Here is a 19,759-nt window from a genome sequence, read left to right as displayed (position 1 = left end):
TGATACAAGCAACTGTCCAATGACCGCAGAAGAAACTTAATGGCAATTATAAAAGTGCAGTACTGTTGTGCCAAAATCTATCCTCCAATTTCTGAAAACTCGTCTTCTCCCATGAGAAAGACTTCCATTTCTTTGCTTCAGGGCTCCTTCAGACTGTTGTGTTTTGGGGACTCTATGATGCAATCATAGCGGATTAGTGGTGGATTTATCTTGGACCGTCTATGCACCATTCCACCATTCTGAGATGCTTGCCCAGTGATACCACATTATTGTCATCTCGAGAAGCCTGGAACATTTGCAGTATAAAAAATCACAGGACAAATAAAAAAGGTGGGAGAGAGAGAAAATGAGCACATTCTGGGTGTCTTGTACACATGTGGGGATGATCATGTAGAAACAGGCTATATGCAGGAGATATGGGAATGGCCTACTGTACGAATCAAATAATAACAGGGCAAAAAAAAATGTTGGCAGAAGATAGACAGAGAATGGGTTTGCAGGAAGAACAGGAGGATGACATGGAAATGAAAACTATCTTAAGTTGTAGGGGAGAAAAAAGATGGTCAGGGTGACAGAAAGGGGAGCTGTGAAAAAGAACAAGGGAACTGGGAACTACAGAACACTCAGACACACGCACAACCTTTATTTCTTGTGCAGTCACATATGTGCACTTTATTCCTTCTGTTCAGTGGTCTCCATCTAAATACTTCCTTAAGCATCAATAGATGTAAATAGAAAGCACCCTCCCTGCCCACCACAAAGATATATTTTTCCCTTTAAAGAAAATAGGTGTTTTATGTTTTATTATTTCTAGCAGACCCATGAATTTCATTTTCATTATAGGCTCATAGTTTCTTTCTTTTTTTGTTGTTGACTTTCTTTTTCAAGTTTCTTATTTCCTCTGAGTCCTACTGATTACAGTGGAGGGGACACACACCCCGGGCCTTCTGCTGCCTATAAAATTCTGGATTTTGCATCAAAATGCCATGAAAGTAATGGGTGCTGTTTCAAGCAGAAAAACAAAGGGTCTGTCTTATCTGCGTAATTCCCAAGGGATAAGATCCCATATGCTTCCCATTGCTTCCAATGGAGACCCTTTCTGTATTCTCCTGCTTTATAACCTTGACAGTTTCCATCCAAATGACATACAATTTACAGGCGTTCTACTGCTAACCAAAAAGCATCTGACCTGACAAGTTTTAGACAGATTGACAAAAAGGTCCAATTTTAGATGCAATTTAACCACGGTGACTGACATCCTCTAAAGTTCCCATTGCTTTGTGCTGCAGATTGGACAGTTTTCATGTCTTGTTGCTTTCTGAGCCCTCCAAGATCCCTCCTCCCTACAGAATACTCTGTGGCAAGGAACAATTTGTAGTGCATATTCTCTGCAGACTTTTGGAAGACTTTTGAGATCTAGGGTTTCTATGTTTTGGGTGGTCACCTAAGAATGGGGGGGGGGTAGGAAGGGCCCATGCATGATAGTGTGACATCCCTACTAGTTCCATGTCTAAACTTTATGAATTGAGCCAGAATCTCTAAAGGGTGAATCTTCATGCATTCAGCTAGATCACTTTTAATCCTCACCCAAATGGGAATGCTGTGTTTTGAGAGCTCAGGTGGAAACAGAGTTGTGGGTAGCCTGGAGGAGATTTATTTTTGAACACATTTCTTGCAAAATTCAGAGAAGTGCATTGCAAAATTCAGAGAAGTGCAAATTTCAAAGTGAATGGTCAGACTGCTTGTGAGCATCCTAGCATGCAAGACCTGTATGTAGTTCAGTAGCAGAGCTCATGCTTTACAGAAGATTCCAGGTTCAGTCACAGTCTCCAGATATACCTGGGAAGACTTCTGCCTCAAACTCTGAAGAGCCACTGCCATTCAATAGGCAATAATGAGCTAGATCAAAGATAGCTAATGCAATGCCGTACAGATGTTGTTGGACTATATAACTTCCATCATCCCTAACCTTTGACCATACTGTATCGGCTGGGGCTGATGGGAGTCCATCAATACCTAGTTGGAACCACATTGGCTGCCTTGAGCTATGTAGACCAATCATCTGCCTTGGTAAAATACAAATTCCTATGTCTATAATTTGGCCTACTCTGGCAGTATACATCTGAGCGTTCCTTATTAGTACTTGCAATCTTCCTAAGGTTTTGTTTTGTTGCTGGGGGAGGTATTTGTCAGGAGCATATTCACAGGGCATGCTCACAAAACCCAGGTTGCTTTCAAAGCAAGGAGGAGTCTTTCCCCACACATTTCTAATTATACATGGCAACCTTTCTTTGAAACTAAATGGAATTTCTAAAAGTTTATGGTATGATGTGAAGGCCAAGGTGTGTGTGTGTGTGTGTGTGTGTGTGTGTGTTAGAAATTGCACCAAACCCTTGGGCATGCCTTAAAGTAGCTTTTGAAATCCTGGGCTTTATGTTGTTTCTTGGATGAATTTTTTGTAAAGTTCAGTAAGAATAAAGTTTCAAGACATCATTAATTTGTCAATGAGAGAATCAATTCTGTTTTCAGAGGTGAGATCAAAAGCAACTGTTTTTCTAAAATGAAAGCAGACTGCTTTGATAGTGAGTCACTGAGCAATAAGAATATGCAGATGACACCGGAAACTATTCCGCGATTTTAACAAAATATTTAAGAATGTAAGTTGCTCTACTGAAATCTATCTATTTCCCTAAAATTTGATGAGAGACATGTGGTATAATCCTGTGCATGTATACTCATAGGTAACCCCATTGAGTTCAATGGAACTTACTCTCAAATAAGTCAGTATAGAATCATAGAGTTGGAAGGGACCCAAGGGTCATCTAGTCCAAGCCCCTGCAATGCAGGAATCTCAGCTAAAGCATCCATGACAGATGACCATCCAACCTCTGCTTAAAAACCTCTAAGAAAGTAGAGTCCACCACCTCTCATGGGAGCCTGTTCCACTGCCAAACAGCTCTTACTGTCAGAAAGTTTTTTCTGAATGTTTAGTCGGAATCTCCTTTCTTGTAACTTGTATATATTGCTGTCTTAATATTCAAGTTTTCAATAATAAAATTATTAGTAGAGCAAGAAGACTGAGAGATAAAGATTAATATTCCGGTGCAATCTGCATGACTGAATGCTCACCCATCTTAATAATATTACTACTTTATAGAAAGCTAGTCACTGAGGAAGAATATTGTAATGTGGGTAATTTTCTGTGGGTAATAGTCAACTCAAGTTCAACTCAAAGTAGACCTATTGCTCTCAGTGGCCTTAACTTAGTAATTTCTGCAGGTAAAACATAAATTATGCACCACACTATGTACAGGGTTGCTTCTATGTTAGTGTCATGGAACTTCAGTCATACAATTTCTCATCTGTTATATAACTTGCTGCTGAAATGGAATACACAGGATGAAACGGTTAAATCAGCTATGATTAAGTGGGCACAAGATGTTGGGCATAACATTATGTTTGCTGACTGGGAAAGGTTGTGGACCACCGGTATGAAATTTACGGCGTGTAACGCCTTGAGAGAGAATATTATGAAAATGATCTATAGGTGGTACATGACCCCAGTCAAGCTTGCAAAAATTTACCACTTATCAGACAATAAATGTTGGAAATGTAAAGAAAATGAAGGTACATTCTTTCACCTCTGGTGGACATGCCCAAGGATTAAGGCTTTCTGGGAAATGATATATAATGAAATGAAAAAGGTATTTAAATATACCTTCTTGAAGAAACCAGAGGCCTTTCTCCTGGGTATGGTTAGCCATGTGGTGCTAAAGAAGGACAGAACGTTTTTTATGTATGCCACAACAGCAGCAAAGATATTCATCGCAAAGTATTGGAAGACACCAGATCTACCCACTCTGGAAGAATGGCAGATGAAGATGACAGACTATATGGGACTGGCAGAGATGACTGGCAGAATCCGATACCAGGAGAAAGAGACAGTGGAAGAAGATTGGAAGAAATTTAAAGACTATCTGGATAAATATTATAAAATTAATGAAGGTTAGAATTGACATGGGTTTAAAAACTATGTGGTTTTCTGGGGTGTTGATATGGAAAAAGAATAAAATTATTAAAGAATATGGAAAGTAAGGGAAGGGATTTGCTGATTAGATTATGAAATTAGAATACAGAAGGGGGAGGTGTGAGGAGGTCGGGGAAATTAGGTTTAAGAAAATAAGGATGGAAATTAAACTTGTTTCTTTTTGTTTTTTGTTTGTGTATGTTTTTATTGTTAAACTTTAATAAATATCATTAAAAAAAAACTAATCACAAAAGGAGAAAAAAAAAATACAATTTCTCATCTGAAATGAAACAGTCCAAGATGACTGCACTATGTGATATTTTTAACTGTGTTGTAGATTGGCTTGCCAAAGAAAGTAACACAGTAGGCGTTGCTCAAAGTTACATGAGAAGCTGCCTCATAACAATTCAGACCAATGGTCCATCTAACACAGTATTGATTACATGATCTGGTAGAAGCACTCTGGAGCTCCAGACAAGAATCTTTCTCAGCCCTCCCTTAAGATGCTAAGGAATGGACCCAGGACCTTTGCAAATAATCCATGTGCCCTAGCATTGAGCTGCAGTCTCATCCCAGGATATCCTCTTTGTTTTCATGGTCTGCAACAGAAATGCTTGCAGAGCCCCCTGGAGCAGGCTCTCAAAACAGACCTTCAGGGCCTCAATACAGTTCGTTTCAAAGATGAATAGTGGCACAGTAAAACCATACAGCTAGAAGGAAGATTTGTCTTCTTTCTCTTTTCTGTTGCCTTATTGCACCAGCTGAGCAAGATGCTGTGGTAGAGGAGATAAAGGAAGATATAATCCTACAATCTCACATAGCTACCACCCTTCCACCATTTAAGGCAAGTTTAAGGAACCTCGGACGTTCCAAGGCCTCTCTGTCTCATCCTGTGACCTGAAGGGTTTGGGCTTGTTGTTGTTTTGCCTGGTTGGGATATGCCCTTGAACTCAGGTATTGACTTTTGCTTCTCTGGCTGGAGGAGAGAAAGGAGTGCTTGTGTCTGTGTACAGACTTGCCTACTCATGTAAGTATAATTTATATTAATTGCTTCACCCATTTTTGCCTCTGGCCCAAACTACCACCAGCATGTGTTCCTCCAAAGGTTATGCAGGAAAGAATGCAGACTTCAGGCTGAAAAATCTCCCCTCCTTGCCCCCCGCTCTAATTTAAGGAGTGGAAAAGGGAAAATACATTTAGGAGCACTAGACTAGCAGGGAGGGTGTCATTCTTCAGAAGCCTAGGATTGGCTGGGGATTTCCCACTAAGGTTTCCTGGTCCGCACACATACACTCACAAAAGAAATCTGAACCAATCTGAGGAGAGCTTTGGGGAGCTCACCAATCTCTAGGCTTTTATGAAGTTCAACTCTTTCTCACAAACAAACAACACGGGGAGGGTAGATTCCTCTTACCCTTATCATGTAACACTGTACTGAATAGTCACCCATGCCAAGTTAAAAATAGCAATTTTGATTTAGTGCATATCATCAGAAAATTATGCTTTCAGGTTAAGCCCTCCTTCTGTTCCCAGGCATTTGATAGTGTGTGACAGTCCCATTATATATACCGTTGGATGGTAAGTGTAAGTTCTTTTTGGGGGGTGATTTTTTGTTTTGTTTCATGCTAGCTAGTGGCATTTTTAGATATTCATAATGTTGTGTATTATTTGTTTAAGTTGTTACAGTTCTCTTCTAGTTTCTTTGGTATCTTTTGTAATTATTTTTGGCACTATTTTTTTTAATAAAAGAATTAAGAATGCTAATAAAACCATTGTTTTCTCTGGCTTCTTCTTTGACCTCATCTTTTTCTAGGTGACTATTCTTTCCGTGAACCTGGAACAACAGCTTGAATGATTCCATCTAGCCACGGACCATGAAGCAAATGGGATCATGTAACAATATTGCATTTTCTGTCATATTTGGCTCTGCATGATGTCACTGAGGGCAACTGAGAGTGAGGGATATATGAATAAATGAGTGAATATTTTCACAAAGCATGCTTAAAAATCATGGGAAAGGGAGACATTGTTTGTAATGTGTGAAAACATTCATGAGAGGCTAAGCAGATTTACGGTAGCTTTGTTCAATCACTGAATAGATTATTATCTTCCTGAATATTTGATATCAGTGAAAATAAAACACTATTTTACTAGAGCATCCCATTCATTAAGAGAACCCTGGGACTGCCAGTAAAAGGTATGGCTTACATGTCGTTCTGCTCAGCCACAGGAGCTCAAATATATCAGATTTAATTCAAGGTGACCTGCTTCACTTCACTGCCTTATTCCCAGATGGTCAAAAATTTAGCTGCTCCTCTTCTCTCTCAATGTCAAAGGTACTATATATGAATATTATACCAATTTTCAAATTTCCATTGACTCCCAGTGGAGAGTATAGGCATCATCATTCTTGTCGTACAGAATATTGGATTTTCTGTCTATTAGAGATTGAAGGAACTCTCGATAGTTTCATTTTTATTATTATTCAGGTATGTAGTGTTGGTCATGGAGGTCAATATTCTTTTTATGCCTGGTAGCTCAGTGCTGAAACAGTTCTCCTAGAAAACATTGTTAATCTTAAGACTTGCAACAGTGAACAATGTATTTCAGATTTTGAAATATATTCAATATTTATATATTTTATGTTCTACATTGCTTCACCAGGATCTGTGTGCAAGTAGTCCTTCACTCTTTTAGAATCAGTATTTCCAGGGAAGTGTATAGGCATGAGGTGGTATATGGTTGTGTGACTGTAGAGTAGCACTCTCTGAAAAGAAGCAGGCTTCTACATTCCCTAACTAGTTGTCTCCAGGTCCCATTCAAAATTTGAGAGGGATCTGTCTCACATTATTATTCTTGCTACTGGTTAGAATTGTGGAATGGCTTGCTCATAAACACCAAAAACTATTATCGCCTACAGAATCAATCCAAACTCCTCCGTTATTTGAGAAACAATGAAACCATCGCCATACAATGTTTGCCAATCTTTATGTCTCCCTGTTGGTTTGCTTGTCTTCCCAATTTTTGTGTGCATCCATTTCTATAGAACTCATTGTTCAGCACTTGTTCCATTCTGTTGTAATATTACATTATCCAATGCTTCCTCAACAAAGCTGCAGAGCTGATTCTATTTTCGAAGACAGAGTAGAATAAAAGCTGCTTTGTTGCTGCCAGATTATATGTGGCTGTAATGGAAGCCATTTGACCTTATATTAAAAATGCTGCTGCTTAGCATTTGAAAACTGAGCTTCCATTGCAGAAATCCCTTTATTGTAAACTGACATGGGGTCTGATTTACATATTTGTTGGTGCTGCTGTCTTAATAAGCATGTCGCTAACTACCATGATAGAGAGGTGTTACGCCATGTGTTAGGGGTGAGGTTTCACACCGCTCTGTCTACCTTCTTCTTTTTGGAAGTGAGTTCCCTAGAAAACTACCCACAGTTTCTCTGATTATAGAGAAGCCACTGGTTTCCCTAAACAATCTCTTTGAAAATTTGAATTAGTTTATTCACTGATTTCAAACATTAAAAAATAATAATGAAATATAATACAGTTAGTTTTTTCTTTCTTTTTTGGTTAAGTATGGATGGACAGACTAGTAAAGAGCCAAATGTCCTAGAATCCAATTCACTGATTATTACCAGTATACAACCTTCCTCCATGTAATTGAACTTTTTATAATGCATAATAGATAGATAGTCTTTCTAAATAAAATCATGTGCATCGTCTTATTGTTGTGGCAATATAAATATACTCATACATGGACCACACTTATTCTGAATATTTAAATATGCATAATTTGATCCTCCATCTATCTATAAACAATTTTACATTGTTCAGTAAAACTATTTCCTCTTTATTTTAATTCAGTTAATCAATCAGTCAGTCAGTCAGTCAGTCAAAGGACACTTGTTTCTATTGAGTCTCATCAGGATTAGGATAGGAAGTTTGAAAGATGCCAGCTGAGTGGCAACTGGCATAAAAAGAAAATATTTTGTCAGTCTGTATTCTTCCCTTTGTCTTACAAATAAAATTATTGTCAAAAACAAGGTAAGGCAAACAATACATGCTTTCTGCAGTTTTGTGCGATAGTAAAGACAATGATGGCAGTGAATGGCCGCCAACTTGGATTAATGGAGGATGAGGCTATCAATGGCTACTAACCATGATGGTTAAGCTCTGTCTCTGCTGTTAGAGACAGTTGCTGGAAACAATTTAATAGATCATATATATACATCATAATAATAATTCTCCCTGTAAGTCATCTGAGGCTAGTACATCACAGCTACCCATCCTATCTACCAGCATGATTGGCAGAGATGTTATGATACCATGGAGTATTCATGACTAACTGTTGAATAATAAGCTCAATAAGTGGATCAGTGAACTGGACTGAAAACAAATCTGTAGCTGTTATTCTAAAACTTGTTCACATTCATGTGCATTATTAAATGAAAAAAAGAAATCTGCTTCTCCATCCCCAGGGTGTCAAATAATTGTTAAACTTTGCGTTTTCATAAAAAGATTATTACTGAAAAATAAATTAGCAAGTCGCTGAAACTTTTAATATTCTTTTGCTTCTTCCCCAAATAGTTTGTTGTGTCAATGAGGAAGAGAGAGGCTGTTACATTCCAAGGGATGATACCTATTTCCTTTTCAGGTCCATGTGTCCTACTGTTCAACAGCATAAATTAATGATTTCTAATGTGTCTTTCTTTTAAATTACAAGCATTTGTGGTTTGTAGCAGAACCTTTGCATTTTTCAGATACACTGTTTCAAATTTAATATTCTTATGTCAATGAAACCCCACTGTGCGAGAAAACAGTGTTAAATGTTTCATTAATATGTATGATCTTTTTTCATATTCATTGCAATTAAGCTACCCATTACTTTGGATAACAATAACACTACCATATTTGAACTGTGGTAACTCTATAATTAAGATTCTGTTTTAGATGATTATATACAAAAGGAGCACGTAGAATGGCAAGGCTGAGATTTCAATCAAGGAAATCTATCCCACAATGGACTTTATCATTATGCCTGACGTAATTGATGAGCAACAGAGATTCAAGTGACAATAATATATGTAAGGCTAGCCAATGACTTGAGGAGCCAGTAAAAACAAATGGTCCTATATATCACTGGTTTCTAAGAGGAAGAAAGCCCTCACAACTAAACGTTATATTTTACAATGTACTGGTCCATTGATAATGAGGACGTACAGCAGATAATATGTGAGGGGAACATTAAGAATGTATGAAAATATTAATTATTTGTTCCCCTTTTGAATTGCTTCATGGAGAAAACTCCTAGAGCTTCATCAAACGTGAATATAATTTAGCCCTAGCTCACTTCATGAATGCATTAACTGGCATCATCATATATTTATTTAAAAAGTCTTGTTTACAGTACCTATTGGCTTCCTATCAGCTTTTCAAACTATTTCAAAATATCTTGATCCCTCTTCTCCCTCTCCACCTACGCCCCTTGCCCAGTAATGTAAGATTCAGCTATGAGAATTAAATGTAAACATATCTGATGTGTGTTTTATGGGCCATCTGTTCTGCAACAAGAAAGCTACTTTTAGTAGGTAGCAAAGTAGAGCAAGCTGAGCTTATGGAGCTACATATGGTTGTAATGAAATAGCTGCTGTTTAGAGATATCTTTGAACAGCTTGGAAGACAAGTATTTCTGCTGCAGATAAGCGAGCTAACAAACCAACAAAATTGCTTTCGTGTTTTTTCTCTGGTGGTGTAGAATTAATATTTATTTTGCTAGCAAAATCGTATGTTGAAATGAAAGGGTGGTATGGAGAGGTCTGAGAGAACCTGGACATTAGTCCAGATTATTATTTTTTCCAATTTTATATATTTTTTGTCTTTTTTTTTAATACATACAAAGGGACCCCCTCTCCCAAGAAGAGCAGGAGACATCAAATAGGGAAAGGTGCAGCTTTCCTCAGATATACTGCCAAATGATTATGCAATGCAATGCAAACATGCATCACTCAAAGACTGGGGCACAATTCTCCTCTCTCGACCTGCCAGGTGGAAGGAGACATGCAGTCTCTCTGAGAACTGCAACCCTGGGGAGAGTGGGTGTGGGTCATAAGGAAAGGTTAAAATGAGTGTGATGTGATTGGCCAGGGAAAGCTGATAGGAGAAGTTAGGGTTAGAGGGGGAGTGGTGTGAAAGTCAGTTGAGAGTTGGGAGTTGGTGAAGGAAGAGGGAAGATATAAGTCTGTGGGTTGGTTGAGTTGTGTGGTGAGAGAGTGAGAGGAATTATTAGGTGGAGTCAGATAGTTAGTCAGGATAATCAGTTTGAAGTTGTTAGGAACGAATAGGACAGTTAAGGAACTAAGATTAAGAAACTGCCAAGAAAAATTAACTGTAACCATAAGCTTGTTCATGCCTATAAAATAAACTTGATTATTTGTTAATGTTAACAACTGTCTGGACTCCATGATTACCCATGAGGAGAAACGGGTTGGTGGCAGTGAAGAAAGCAATTACAGTGGTGGCACAGGGGCAATAGACCATCAAATGTCTGGGGGCCCTGTGTGATCGCCACAGTGGGTTATGTTAAACAGGGTGGCCACAACTATTGTAACTTGACGAGAGAAAGAGAATTTTAGTTGGGATTCTATGGTTGGGTGAGTGGCATAATTAAAATATGTCTGAAGGATTGCCATATGGTACAATTCAGTATTAGGAACATATTAGGCTAATGCAAGATGGTACATGAGCAGTGATGACAACAACTGTTTGTAATTTCATATGTGCTTATTAAGCAGAAGCTGTGTCTTTGCCAAGCAGCTTTGCTCTTTTAAGTCCTTCTGAATGCCGGCAAATGCCAAGCAATAGGTGGCATTTAATCATCTCTATTCAAATTATTCCAAAGGAGCCACTCTTAATCGCTCCCCGGTATCATTAAGGCCATCAATTATTCAGTCATAACCTTTGGTGGTACATCTGTAATTCTCTGAATTTATGACGATTCATAGAACGCTGCCATGCTGGCATCTGTCACTCAAATGGCAAATGAATTAAGCAGTCCTTTCCCCACACTTCAAGTGGCCTCTCTGGACTCTAATTCCATTATAATTATTTGTTAATTTTGGTCTCTCAAGGGTATATGTTTCCTGTGATTATCTGATTCCTTTTATATGAATGAAACAAGGATTATTTTTTCTTGCAGCTGACACATTTATTAATGGAAATTAAAACAAATCAGTGTTACTTTTATTCCACATATGTATCTGGGACATTCTTTACTTACTGAAAGGTAGATGATGTAAAAAAAAAATTATTTTCTGTGCTCCACCTTTCCCTCACTTGGGGGTCCAGGGAAGATAATCACTACACCACAATATTTTTTAAAAAGAATATTAAAGATAATAAATATTAAAAGATAATAAAACAACAACATAGTTAGCAATAAAGTTACACCAATGGAACTACTTTTTATGTTCCTAAGGGCTTGCAGAAATAAAGATAGAAAAGTAATTTTCTTCTGAACAAGAATAAAATGTCAGAAATGACAAGATACACAATAGAGCTCTATCTTTTATGTAGTTTCTGGCACAGGACTGAACACACCAAATGATTCTAGAGAAAGTTGATAGTTGTCAGGGAGGAGCCCTGGCTGCCTAGATAAAACACTACGCCCCCCCCCTTACCTGGGAGTAAGGCCTGCTGAACTCAGTGTGGCTTTCTTCTGAGTAGACAATTATTTACTAGATGCAAGTCAGCAGCACCAGACGACCCTGCTGGGCTAGGCGCTGGGGTGGATTTCACCCCACACTTTGAAGAGCCAGGCTGCCGCTGCTGCTGCCGCTGGATCCTACGCCCCTCGGCAACATCCAAAGGCCCTGGTCCACAAGGTGCTGGGATGGATTGCACCCTGCACCTTGCAGAATCAGGCTCAGGTTGCCGCCGGACCCAGCACTGGTGGCAGCAACATGCAGCTCCGGCTTGCCCAACCCTACCCATTGCCCCCCCCCATTTACACGAATTTCACCTGGGGCCTACTTGAATATCCTGGGGACCCCCTGGAGGCCATATGGCCCCTGGTCAGGAAACACTGGGTTAGATCCTCAGTGTAGAGCTTCTTTCATGAGCGTTGCTATTTTTCTAGAGAAACCTCCATTGTTCTCTTAAAATGGTGATGATGTTCATCTGAGAGGTGCCAGAACTGGGTTCCTGCAAGTTCTGGATGAAAAATAGCCCTGCTCATGAGAAACTCACCTGGAGGAAGGAGGAACAAAGAGTTTTGCTTTTAGTCAGCTGAGGGGATCGAAAGCCCTCCTACTCCAGTGGAAGTCTCTATTCGATCTCAGCCCCTTGTCTAAATGGCTCTAACCCTTTAAGTTTTGGCAAAAATGTGGATGGGTAGATCTCCTTAATAAAACGCTTTTTGTACTTTCATAGCACAAACTTGTGGGAAGGGAATAGATTCCTCCCCGTCCCCCGCATACACACACATTTATGTTCTGAGTGAAATGAGTAGTATAATAGGCAGAATCGGGGAAAATATGTTATCGAAGCACATAATAAAAAAAATTAATTGCACACTTGAAAATATAATGGAATGGAATATGAAATGACAATCTCAATTACATGTATATTCGAATATTACAGAACATTGCAGACTTGATAAGTTTGCTTTCCATTGTCTTGGTGAAGAGCAATTGTAGAAAGAAGTGCAGTTTAACAACAACTTTTCATGAAAATGGGAAGTAATGAAATTAATTTGAGCTGAAAAAATTATCTTATAAAAAGCTAAATATACTCTAAATAAAGAGCTGCGAAAATCTCTGCATATTTTAGTGCCTTTCCCCAATCTCTGTCTTTCTGTGGACTAAAATAATAACTATTTGCCTATAATCCTTTTATGCCCTCTCCTATTTCAGACAGTAACAGTAGTCAGGAGCCATTTTAACTGATGTACTTGTTCTTGAACCAGGTAATAACCTAGTTATTTATTTTTATTAAATTTGTATACTGCCCTTCATCCATAGATCTCGGGCGGTTCACAACATAAAAATACAAGATAAAAATACATATTAAAACAAGAAGAGAAAACCTTCACAAACCAATAGTGCCCCTTCCACAAACACATTTAAAAGGGCATAGGATGTTAATCAGCCAAAGGCACAGTTGAAAAGGAACATCTTTGTCTGGTGCCTATAGGAATATAATGAAGGTGCCAGCCAAAAACCCTTAGGGAGAGCATTCTACAAAAGCTACTAAAGAAAAGGCCCCTTTCTCATGTTGCCACCCTCCAAGCCTCTTGTAGGAAAGGCACATGAAAAAGGAGCTCAGATGACGATTGCAGGGTCTGGGTAGGTTCATATGGAGAGAAGTGCTCCTTGAGGTATTGTGGTTCTGAGCTGTTTTAGGCTTTTAGGTCCAAACCAGCACTTTGAATTGGGCCTGGAAACTAAAGGTAGTCAGTGCAGTTGGGTCACAATTGGTGTATATTCGTACCTTGGAAGTTGAATAAAATCAGCTCTGGAAGTCCGTTCGACTTCCAAAACATTTGAAAACCAAAGCGTGGCTGTAATATGCTCAAACCATCATGCCCCGGGAGCAATCTGGCCATAGCTGTCAACTTTTCCCTTTTGTAAAGGGACATTCCCTTATTCCGAATAGAATTCCTCACAAGAAAAGGGAAAAGTTGACAGCTATGAATCTGGCTGCCAAATTCTGCACCAGCTGAAGTTTTCAAACCATCTTCAGAGGCAGCCCTACATATAAAGCAAAGCAGTGATAGATCCTAGAAGTTACCAGAGCACAGAAAACATTAGTTAGGCTATCCCTGTCCAGGCAGGGATGCAGTTGTGCCACAAGACAAAGCTGATGGAAGGGACTCTGTGTCATGGAAAAAACAATGATTTGATCAGAAAATTGTAAAACTAACAATGACATTTCTGATTTTGTGTGTGTGAAATACTCTAAATTTGTTGCACTGAGTCTTCAAACTCATTTATTGGGAAGTAAGTGCTACCAAATTGAATGGAGATTAGTTCAGATTAGAAAGTAGTATTCACTGTTATTCTCTTATTTGCACCCTCCACCTCACAAAAAGAATAATGCATAGGATTAAACCTTGGGCTTTGGTTTCAAATACAGGCTGTATTACACAGCATCTTGGGGAGAGAGGTGTTTGCAATAAATCATCAGTTATTTTGCCACTTTGCCAAATTTTGGCAAATCAAAACAACTCATTTTGCTTTGAAAGAAACAACTGTGCAATGACAATTGTCATTTTGGATCAAGCTAAGGCTAGAGGGGTAATTCATTCAGCATACATTTTAATAAGAACCTACTTAGTTTGTACTATGCATGATCTAAAACCCAGCTATCTTTTGAAAATGATGTACAAAAATGCAGTATATTAAGGTAAATTGCTTGGAAAAAGATGTATATATTGCGAGAAACACAAAAATATATAGAAATTTCATATGAACCTTTTTAAAAAAACACACACAAAAACTGTTGCAGAAATTGGGCAAACTGAGCATAAATGGCTCGAAAAATGAGATACTGGGATATTTGTCCATCCTTCAGCCAGCTTTAATTGCGTGACCTAGGTGGTACATGGCTCTGACTACCAGTGGTTTCCATGACTGCAGAGGTCATTAAAATTGTTGTCACTACTGTAGAAATCACTGCCAACTGTAGTTGTGTACCTTCCTATTTGCTGATTTCTGCACAAGTTTGAGCCTGATGATAGCCATGCAGGGGACGGGTTTTTTTACATGCATGAAAGGGTACAGAGTTAATCATGTTGAATTTCACTACAGGACAGGACTTTCAGATTATTCCCACAGTATGAGTAGCCTGTTGTCTTGCCAAAGGCCGGGGAGTTCTTCTTCAGAGACTCAGAAGCAAATACGAAACGCAGGTGGTGAGGAAGTCTAAGATGTATTAAACAGCAGGCAAATTATTCAAAAGGATAACGGCATACCCAGCAAGCAAATGAGAACACCTCCGTTCAGCTGCTGGGAGCTCCAGAGATACAGCAGTGGAGTTGAGGCTCCTAGCTGTCCGATAGGTTACGCAACACCTATGCCAGCCTTCAGGTCTGTGTCAAAGCTCCCCCCTTAGGTCAAATTTTGGGGTTTATATCCTTAGTCTGTCCCAAGTCATGCAGCATGAGGTGTTATTGCTAAATTATTCACCCCTGGCACCAGGGGTCTCGTGGTCTGGGCTATGTGCCAATGGATAAGCCAGAAGCTAAACAGTGTAATTAATGCTGGGATCCTTTGGATGTGCCACAGCTATAATATCTCTAAGCAAGGTTCTGCAATAATATTACCCACTGCCAGCCTAGAAGCTTAGGGAAGCTGGGAAGGCCTGCTTCTCTGACAGCCCCCATATAATGGTGACATGAAGAACCAATTGTGCCAAGCTAACTATGCCTGCTCAAAATGCAGTGGATCTTCTGATGTGTTTCTACTACACCCGTTTGCTGCAGTGTTAGGTTGGTATGGCGCCAGTGAATTTATGCAAAACACACATAACTCTACACATTTTTTAAAAAATAGCCAAGCACCTTGCTGTGACTATGGTAGAACACATTCCTGGCCAGAGGCTGGTTGGCAAGAATGTGAAGGGAGTTTGCTTTGTTTACTCATACAAATGGTTTTCAGAGAGGAGATAGTTATTTAATTCAGCACCCACCCAGCTCCACACCCTAGGCATTTAGATTGCTAGAAAAGAAGCAGTCTTGCTTTTCAAACCAAAGTTAATTGCTGTTGACACCCAGATTTCATAAACAGATCGATAACAGTCCTTTTCCATCATCTTGCAAGGAGTGGAATCAAGTTTGAAAATAAATAATCCCTAAACCCACAGCTGAAACCAAGGCAGCACCCAGTTTATATAAGACATTTGTAGCTGTTTCAGACACAAGGTATAGAACAAAACTGGGGCCTTGTTATTAAACTACAACATTAAGACCTTGGGCCTGCCCGCTTAAAATGGGACAGTTGGTGGGTATGTAATCTCATACTGCATACTGAGAGAGAGAGCTGGGTACCATATTATTATTACTATAGTTACTCTTCTGTCCAGTGATTTTTCTAACCTTAAATGTAATGAAAATAATAAGAAGAAAATCCATGGCATATTTTGGAAGGCTGAAGCTATCACAACAAGGGCCCATTTTGACCTAGAATTAAATGATCACAACCAGTCCTGACAGGCAATAAAAGGGTGACATTTCCTTTCTCTTTCTTCCTGACCTCTTAGCAGATAGCAGCACACAGCACACTTGGACAACTGATGAGGTCTGTGAGATACTGTGAAACGTTGCACAGCCTTCATGATATCACAGTGAATATATTGGTCTGCAACAGGACAGTTAGGAAACTGGCTCGAAAAGAAAAACATTAAATATAACTGCAGGCACGAAAATATAAAAGCTTTAAAAGATAACATCAGTGCTAACTTATTTGAACTATGTACATATTTTCACCCAATCATTTCATTTCATTCCTCCCTTTAAAAAAATGAAATCACAAATCTAAAAAGCAATCAAGAATTTACTCCCCCCCAATAAATTTTCTTTCAGAAAAAAAACAACAAAATATTTAGTAGACCATTTGTATCAGTTTGCTGAGGGAAGGTTACCTGTCCAATGCAATAAGAACTCCTTCACCACAAGTGTATCATTATGAATGCTAGCACATCACGGGAATATCTGTCATCATTATACAACACGGGCAGGGTGTGTTCCTCTCTCCAAGGCAACTTACTGAACCCCATTAATTTGAATTAGAACCCTGACCATTTTAGTTGTCAGGGGACTTTTGGGGGGGATTTGTAAGTTTTAAAGCTTCTAACTCTCATAACTCTAATATTTTTTGAAGGAGCCGGAAATAACATTACCGTATTCGTATTAGTGTAATATTATGCTTGGAAGTTTGAGCAACGGACATCCAAACAAAACGAGAACATTGATTTTAGCCTTTACCACATGGTGCATGTGATATATACAGACATTGCACTGGGTTTAGTTATCCCAGAAACAAATTGTATTAGATATTTTATAGTAAAGCGTGAGTGGGAGGAGATAAGGTGTTAGAAGGGGGAAAATTAGCTTACTAGGTGGAAAACATAGATGGAATAGATTGATCCCAGAACTTTAGTAGTGGGGCATTTTATCTTCATACAGTATGACCAGGTTTCCTGGAAACCTCATGCCATACTTTAGTAGTTGCATTATCATGCTATAATAAGAATAGGGATCCATTTTCAGCCCAAGGCACACATGGGTGGAGAAATGAAGATAAATTATATATTTGTACAGTAGCCTGATTTAAACACACACACAACAACAACAACAACAACAACAACAACAACCCTTTCTATCCCCCATCCAGCCAGACAAGAAGCATGGTAAGAGTTCAAGGATAATAGAGTCCCAGGATTCTTTGGGGGAAGCCATGACTGTTATGGCTATATAACCATAAAGACCTGGACACTTCTTGCCCATCCATGTTGACAGGTGGAACCTACCTAAAGGGCCTGTGCTGGAGTGGGCTCTTGATGCCTGTTAACTCCCTAATGGTTTCCCCATCTGGCAAGTTACCAGTAATAGCTAGCAGACAAACTACTTGAACATGTGATCCATGCCCTATACCCAGAGGCATACCAAGGGTCCATTGTACCATTGGAAAGGAGCTTTATTGGCACCCCTCAACCCCCTCCCCAAAAAATCACTTTGCTACATACCTTTGTGCCTTGGTGTAAGGATGGAAGTTTCTCCTGTGCTTGATCTCACCGCAATAGTGAAGACACGTCAACATACACATACAAACCACACACTCCATAGTCTGATAGGTGATATTAGCGTCCCACCCTGGGCATGGGCCCCTAATGGGGCCAGTTTTGCCAACCCCTACATATGTCTCTGCCTATATCCTGCCAACATTGATTATAACCGTTACCAAGGGATTAAAAGAAAGTTGTGGTCTCGCTTCTCCTAGTCCCTGCCTCTGGCTATTATTTGCTCTGTCTACTATGAAATACAATACCAGTGCTCCTTTTTGTAATACCAATATGTGCTGCATAAATTGTTGATCTTGGTTTAAATCAGGGGTGGGAAGCTTAGGGCTAGGGGGAGTTGGAGTCCATCTGGAGGGCCACAGGCTCGTTTTCCTTGGTTTAAATAGTGTTTTCTACTTTTTACCCTTTAATTCCACAGTGCTACAGTGGTTTCCCCCCCAGCTGTACATTATCTCATAATAAAAAGAAGAAAATGCAAAAAATAAAAAATGCGGGCTACTTAAAGTTGTGCAAATTGTATTTTCTTAATGCAGTTACATTTGTTAGTCCTTTGCCTTTAACAAGAAAAACTGATTTGGTGGAGAGAAAGTCTCATATCTATTATTCCTGCTAATGAAGTAACACCTAAATCAGCATTAAGTGAGAGAAAGTGGATTTCACAGGAGCTTTTCCAAGTCGTCTCATATATTACAAAACCAGCAGAGTTTCTTTCCTTTTCTAAGAGCTGCTTTTAAACACAGTTGCAGTCAATCACATATATTTTATGGTCATGCAGCAAAAGTGGAGCTGCCATGAACACCAACATCCCTTTTCTCCTTTCTCCCCTGGTAAGAAAAAACCCCTCCAACTCAGGGCTCTCATGTCAACAGAAATTGAAGAAAAAGGCAGCTACTGAGACACAAGAGTGAGGTAACAGCATGCTCAAGGAAAGCCCAAAATGTGAAGAAATGCAATTAAAAAACCAACACAAAACATACCACCACCACCCCCGCAAAAAAAGCCAATGTGGGACTAAACCTGATCACTGGACACTAGGAAATGTTAGGTATCAGTCAGGAATGCAAAACTGAAAAATGAGTGGTGGAGAGATTGAATTGGCTTCCTTGAGTCCCAAGGAGCTTATTTTATCTTGGGCAAAGGCAGGCTGGAACTCTCAATGGGGACATTTCTGTTAGGAAGTGAGCATACAGTGCCACGTTGTTGTTGTTGTTGTTGTTGTTGTTGTTGTTGTTGTTGTTGTTGTTGTTAATTCCACTGATATTTAGTAATATATAACATTTGAACTGTATGCAGATCCTCTTCCTCCACAAGTTAGTAGAGCGATACATGGTTAGAAAATAGCAGTACTGAGTTGGATTCCTGTGAGTGGAATTCCACTTATGGGATTTTTACTGGAGAAAGTGGGGAAGACCATCTTTGCTGATTCCTCAGTAGGGATGGACAAATACAGTGGTACCTTGGGTTACGTACTTAATTTGTTCCGGAGGTCCGTTCTTAACCTGAAACTGTTCTTAACCTGAAGCACCACTTTAGCTAATGGGGCCTCCTGCTGCTGCCGCGCCTCCAGAGCACGATTTCTGTTCTCATCCTGAAGCAAAGTTCTTAACCCGAGGTACTATTTCTGGGTTAGCGGAGTCTGTAACCTGAAGCGTATGTAACCTGAAGCGTATGTAACCCGAGGTACCGCTGTAGGTCCATGTCAATTTCATACATGCCCAGTAGTCTCATTGATCTGTTTTTTTTAATCTATTAAATATGTATTTTATCTCAAGATACCTATTTCTAAAGACATTTAATTATAAAATACACGTTTTAAATGTATTTTGGAATGCGCTTTTGAACTGTATCACAAAAGTCATAGAAGTGCAAAATCCAAACAATAATTATATCCCTAACACAGGAGGTGTGAATTGGGTTAATTTGCTTGCA

Source organism: Podarcis cretensis, assembly GCF_951804945.1.
Source record: "Podarcis cretensis genome assembly, chromosome: 9".
In the NCBI taxonomy this organism is placed as follows: Eukaryota; Metazoa; Chordata; class Lepidosauria; order Squamata; family Lacertidae; genus Podarcis; species Podarcis cretensis.
This window is presented reverse-complemented; position numbering follows the sequence as displayed.